This window comes from Triticum urartu, chromosome 2 (assembly GCF_003073215.2).
Source record: "Triticum urartu cultivar G1812 chromosome 2, Tu2.1, whole genome shotgun sequence".
NCBI classification, from domain to species: domain Eukaryota; kingdom Viridiplantae; phylum Streptophyta; class Magnoliopsida; order Poales; family Poaceae; genus Triticum; species Triticum urartu.
This window is the reverse complement of record NC_053023.1, coordinates 90,819,871-90,826,759: the sequence shown is the minus strand read 5'-3', so window position 1 is coordinate 90,826,759 and position 6,889 is coordinate 90,819,871. Positions and strand designations below refer to the sequence as shown.

The 6,889-nt window shown below is 45.6% G+C and overlaps 1 pseudogene; it reads right to left on the bottom strand.

The window, feature by feature from the left end:
* Positions 1 to 378: 378 nt before the first annotated feature.
* LOC125541157 lies at positions 379 to 2,072 on the bottom strand (annotated as a pseudogene).
* Between the last annotated feature and the right edge of the window lie 4,817 nt (positions 2,073 to 6,889).

The following is a 6,889-nucleotide window of genomic DNA, read 5'->3' as shown; positions in this document are numbered from 1 at the left end:
AGAACGAAGTTTTCTAACAAAAGATGTGGATTTCTAATGGAGTGCATGGCAGAGAGGAAAAAAAAGAGACATGCATGATAAACCAAACAGTATTAGACACCGATACAAGAAGAAGACAAGATGTTTCACACATAAAACCAAAAATATGCCAGATGTAAAAAACTGAAAAGGGAGGAACCAGACAGGTGCTGGCTTAGGAGTAAGAAGTAGGGGTCCTTCATACGAACTGATTTTGATAGAGCACTTAGTAGAATTGTTGTTACCCTCCCTCAAAAGAAAAGGAGTGTTTGCATCCAGTCAGGATCGGTTGACCATACACACTCTAGGCTGAGCATCATGCCTTTGCATGAAGGGATAATGCATACCTAAGGATGTTACAGCAGAGAAGATATATATTGCCATTGATAAATAATGATTATCAGAAAAAATTAATTCATCAATCCCAGTGAAAAGCATTGCTGGTACGTACTTGGCTAAGTGGCACAACAAAGATTACAACACAAATGAATAAAATGAACCGACAAGCGAAAATCTTAGTGGAAAATAAACTAGAATGGAAGATCAGAAGGCACACGCAAAAACCACGACTGAATATATAGTCTCCACCCTTGAGAGATCATCAACCGGTGTAGGGCTCGTTCACGAACCCGCATTTCTTCCTGATCTGGCCGTTGGTGCTGTTCTTCACCTCGATATTGCCCATTTTCACCATGGCATCCTCGAAATGTCTGTACCACAAGAAATCTCCGATCAACCACCAAGTGTACTTTTCCACCAATTCCTTGGTCTTTGGTGACGTCATGAGCGTTGCGTCGGAGGTGAAGAGCACTTTGCGATCCATCACGTTCCTGTAGTACTGGCTGTCCAGCACGTCGGGGGTCTTGTAGTCCTGCGGCACCGTTGGATCACTACCGGCGGGGCAGTCCTGAGTCAGCTTCCCAGCGTAGGTGGCGTCCATCGATGTGGTGGAGTTGTCCTTGGCCGGCGGCTGGAGACGGTCACGGAAGGAGGAGCAGTGCGAGCGGCCGATGCTGTGCGCGCCGGAAAGGTGCAACCATGTCGGTTTGGCTGAGTCCCTTCTTGGCGAACATTTGTGTGAGGATAGTCAGGTTGGCGAAAGGTGGGGGAAGGTTCGGGAGGGTCTCATCTTTGAGGGACACCAATCCGTCATAGCGGCCGGCCGGCATGCTGAAGTTTATTTTGTAGCCGCTGAGTAACTTGCTGGCGTCACGGCCTGCGAAGGCGACGATGTCGGCGCAGGAGACGACACCAGGACATTTTTCCTCGATCTTCTTCTTGGCCGCCTCTATCACTTCGAAGCCACGCAGGCTCAAGTTTGGGATACCGAGCATCTCCGGTTCAGGCTTGCCAGCGACCTTGTTCAGGAGGACAGAGGCATCACAACCCTGAAAGCAACGATACCATAGTTAGCTTCTCAATCGTGCAGTGCACAACTATAGGCGTATATCAATCTCTCAAACTTCACTTGCGTCTGAATGTATGTGTACCTGGACAAAGCAGTCGTGGAAGAAGAGACGGATGAGCCCGGCCTTCACGCCGGCGGTGGCGTTGCGCACGGCGTCCAGCACGATCTTCTCCGCGTCAGGGCACTTGTCATTGTAGTAGCCGACCTTGAGCCCAGTGACAGGTGGAGGCTGGGTAGAGGTAGAAGCCGGTGGGGGCACGGGTGTGGTGGGAGTGGGGCTGGGATAGACAGGGGTAGGAGAAGGGCTCGGGGAGAGAGTAGGAGGTGGGGTAGGACTCGTCGGAGGAGAAACCGGTGGGGGCGTGGCCAGCACGGTGGGAGTGGGGGTGGGATAGCCCGGCGTAGAGCCAGGGCTAGGGCTGGGCGGAGGAGTAGCCGGTGGAGATGGGAAAGGGCTCGACGGAGGAGTCGCCGGTGGTGGGGGCGAGGGTATGTTGGGAGTGGGGTCGGGCTTGGGATAGGTGTAGCCGTAGTCGGATCCTTGGCAAGCCACGGAACCGAGTACGGCGAGCACGGCGAGAAGGGCAAGCTTGGCCATCTTCCTCTGCTCGTGTCAGCTACTCTTGCTCGATCGAGGGAAGATAGAATGAAGAAAACCTGTTGTTTCGCATCTGTATTTATAGTCACGTACAGGAGAAATCGCATGCATGGTGGCGTTTGGAGCGCACGTTTGTGAGTCAACCAGCTGCCGGCCGGCCGGCAACGTGGTGGCCACACTGCAAAGTTGATGATACGCGTGACGCGGTGGCAGCGGCAGTAAGCTTGGTAGCGACTACGTGGCCATGATCCATTGCATATATGCGTCTGGCAGCTAAGCAAATCAACCCGGCTGAATATTACGACCCAAATGATAAGTCCACATGATCAGGTGCGTGTTACTCCGGCGCTGACGTTTTTCTATGGCAATTCCAATTTTAACGACACATGGTAAGTTTCTGGCAAAAATAAACTGAAATATGAAGTTATCATACTTGCCAACTAAAGTTATCATCCTCGCGTAACTAAATTTAACATCGAAAATGTTTGCAGTTGTCATGTGCTCGTACCTGACAAACGAGTGATGCAACTGCAATTTTTTTCATCATTATCTATCCCTCCTACTTGTGCGGCAAAAAAATGTATCCTACTTATAATAAACTACGTAGATATGCATGACGCGGTGGCAGCGTCAGTAAGCTAAGCAAATCAACCCGACTGGTATATTACGACCCAAATGATAAGTCCACATGACCAGGTGCATGGCAGTCGGGCTCTGACGATTTTTGATAGCAATTTTAATTTCAACGACACATGGTAAGTTTCTGTAAAAAATAAACTGAAGCACGATGTTGTCATGCTTGCTAACTAAGGTTGTCATCGTCGTGTAACTAAATTTAACGTCGAAAATGTTCGGAGTTGTCATGTGCTCGTACCTGACCAACGGGTGGTGCAACTGCAATTGTTTTCATCATTATATATCCCTCCTACTTGTGCCGCAAAAAAGAAAACCGCCTACTTGTAATAAACTACGTACAGTAGAAGTTGAGATATCCCTGTTCTGTTAATTACTAATACTACAAATACAACCCTAATTTCATTTGCAAGCTAGCTATAGTAGGATAACATACGCAGGCTGACATACAACAGCTTGCATCTGTGAGTGAACCGTGTTGACTCCAAAGAATATGTTAAAGCTATCTTTGTGCATAATGAGATATGGCACGCTACATGATTATACGCTGCTATACCTTTGTTAGATGATTTCCTGGAGCCTCATTGTCATTAGAACTTTATGATGTTGCTGCTGTTAGAGCTACATACTAATTTCAGCTATTTTATTATTTTCTCCAAACAAACAAGCTGGACCCACACTCTGTTAAGTGAAACGCTTCCCTTCACATGTGTGATAAAGAGCATTCTTCACAGGCACCGCGTGCCATCGATTCTATTCGATCTCACTGCCAAGATATGCTTTGAAATTGTTGTGCCAAATTTTTAGAGTAATCAATTTTCACGCCCATGGCTTCATAATCACTCCCTATCCTGAAATAATTGCCCGAAGCCAACTCATCTCACATCAATACCCATCTCTCGCGCATCGTCCCTCCTCAACGCCATCCTCATCGTTCTCCTCGCTGTCCCGGCTCTCTCCCCTGCCAGACTGCCCCTGCTCCACATCGCGGGGCGTCGTTCCGCCCATAGGCCTCGTGGGGACTAGCCCATCAGCTGCTCGCGGAGGACCTTGCAAAGTGCATAGTCATTGTGTTTATCTCTAGCGAGATTTGACCCTACTTCACCTGCAATTGTGGCCTGATGTTGACCTTGTAGAAGCGTCCTCTATTCGAGAAGGAAGCAAGCAAGAGTGGAGTACAACAGGTTTCGCCCACCCCATCTTCATCTGACCTAATGTTTGAATCATCTCCTCATAATACTATACAACCTCTGCGTCATTAGTTGAATTCCAACATAATTGTTCTCCATAATTTGCGTGAGCTATCTATGTTAAATATCTTAGTCTATATTGCGTTTATGGGTGTGATTTTGTGTCGTTCATTCTGTATTTGATCACTAAATCGCCGCCTTTTTCGCCTCTTCACCGTCGGCGAAGAACTGGTCATCGACATATATTCACTACGCAGAGGGAGACCGTCGACATATCTATGGACGTCGGCATATCGGCATGTAGCCGACGGACGGCTGACGTTGTCATATGTATGCTGACGGCCCTGACGGCAGCCGCCGGCATAGTTTTTATCCTATTTTATTTTAAAATTTTAAATCATTTCTTTTTTTAATCTTTTAATTCAAATCTGACTTATCTAAACTTAACCATATACAAATATATATCAAACTGGGACTAAATTTTTCATTGATTAATAATATCCACTTTGTTTATGTTTCTGAATATGTTAAAAATACAACATCATGTGCTTTTGCAAATAGGTCCTTATACTTTATCAAAATCACAAGTAATTCATACTTGCATGGATATTGACAAATTTTGTATTTTTTGATCAGAACCTTGAAACGATTCTATTGGTATACTATGCTTTCAAATTTGAACAAACTAAAATCATGTTTGCTTCAAATTTGCAGAAAACAAATTCTTGTTTTGACTTTCTAGTATATTTTCCATTCCTTGGCAAAATGAGACAAATTTTATATCTATTTGCATCAGCAAGTTTCAAGGATTAGAAAAATAATGTTTTTACACATGAGTTGCAACTCACAGAGGTTCGACACTTAGAGGGGGAACTACCACCATGGGTAACCCGGAAGGAATCTTTTGATAACTTGGGCTCTAACTTGTTTTTGACATTCCTATGGGCTAGCAACCATGTAGAAAAGTCTGTTGGTGAAACGTTGTTCATCGCCGGTCGAAGCCCTAGATCTCTTGGTCAAACGAGACAGGGTTAGGCCCATCCGGGGTCTTTGGAGGGTAGCAATCCCACCAAAACTTGTGTTGTGTCGTAATACATGTCTAAAAGTGTCGTAATACATGTCTATAGTGTGACCCGCTTCATAGACGGCACTAATGCATGTACTTAGATCGAGTAGGAAACTGCCGCCACGGGTAACCCAAAGGGAATCTTGTGATAACTTTGGATCAAACTTTATTTTTTGTGTCCCTATGGGCTAACCTATCACAGCCAAGTAGAAAAGTCCATTCGTATAACGCCGTTCGTCGTCGGTCAAAACCAAATATTTCCCGGCGAAACGGGCCAGGGTTAGGCCACTCCGGGATCTTCGGAGGGTAACAAGAAAACTTGTATTGTGTCCTCATACATATCTTAAAGTGTGGTGGTGGTGGGGCGGGGGGGGGGGGTTAAACACCTAATACACAGCTCCGGAGTGTGCCCCCTTCACAGGCGGCAGAACCGCCTGCACTTAGGGCGGGAAACTGCCACCACATGTAGCCCGGAGGATATCTTGTGATGACTTGGGATCAAACTTTGTTTTTCATGTTCTTATGGGCTAACCTAGCACAACCAGGTAGAAAAGTCCATTGCTGGAACACCGTCCATTGCCGGTCAATGCCCTATAACTCGCGGTCAAACGGGTCAAGATTAGACTGCTCGGGGGTCTTCGTTGTCTAGCAATCCAACCAAAACTTCATTGTGACCTCATACATGTCAGAAAGTGTGGTGAGAGACTTAAACACCCAATACACAGCTCCAGAGTGTGACCCTCTTCACGGAAGGCATTAACACCGAGGAAACGATCAACAATTTTGTCCTTTTTTGAATTGTTCGGATTGCTTATCACATGTGTCTCCGATGAGCTCTTGAAGGAAATATGACCAAGAGGCAATAATAAAGTTGTTATTTATATTTCCTTATATCATGATAAATGTTTATTATTCATGCTAGAATTGTATTAACCGGAAACTTAGTACATGTGTGAATACATAGACAAAACAAGAGTGTCCCTAGTATGCATCTACTTGACTAGCTCGTTAATCAAAGATGGTTAAGTTTCCTGACCATAGACATGTGTTGTCATTTGATGAACAGGATCACATCATTAGAGAATGATGTTGATGGACAAGACCCATCCGTTAGCTTAGCATAATGATTGTTAAGTTTTATTGCTATTGCTTTCTTCATGACTTATACATATTCCTCTGACTATGAGATTATGCAACTCCCGAATACCGGAGGAACACCTTGTCTGCTATCAAACGTCACAACATAACTGGGTGATTATAAAGATGCTCTACAGGTGTCTCTGAAGGTGTTTGTTGGGTTGGCATAGATCAAGATTAGATTTGTCACTACGAGTATCGGAGAGGTATCTCTGGGCCCTCTCGGTAATGCACATCACTATAGGCCTTGCAAGGAATGGTGACTAATGAGTTAGTTGATGAACGATCCAATTACAGAACAAGTAAAGAGACTTGACTAATGATTTAGTTGCGGGATTATACCGGCGATAGAATCTCGGGCAAGTAACATACCGATGACAAAGGGAATAACGTATGTTGTTATACGGTTTGGCCGATAAAGATCTTCGTAGAATGTGTAGGAGCCAATATGAGCATCCAGCTTCCGCTATTGGTTATTAACCGGAGATGTGTCTCGGTCATGTCTACATAGTTCTCGAACCCGTAGGGTCCGCACGCTTAACGTTCGATGACGATTTGTATTATGAGTTATGTGTTTTGGTGACCTAAGTTTGTTCAGAGTCTCGAATGAGATACGGACATGACGATGAGTCTCGAAATGGTCGAGAGTAAAGATTGATATATTGGAAGGTTATATACGGACACCGGAATGGTTCTGATAAGGTTCGGAGATTTTTCGGAGTACCGGGAGGCTACCGGAACCCCCCGGGAAAGTTAATGGGCCTATTGGGCCATAGTGGAGAGAGGGAGGCTGCCACAAGAGGTGGGGCGCCCCCCCAAGCCCAAACCGAATTGGACTA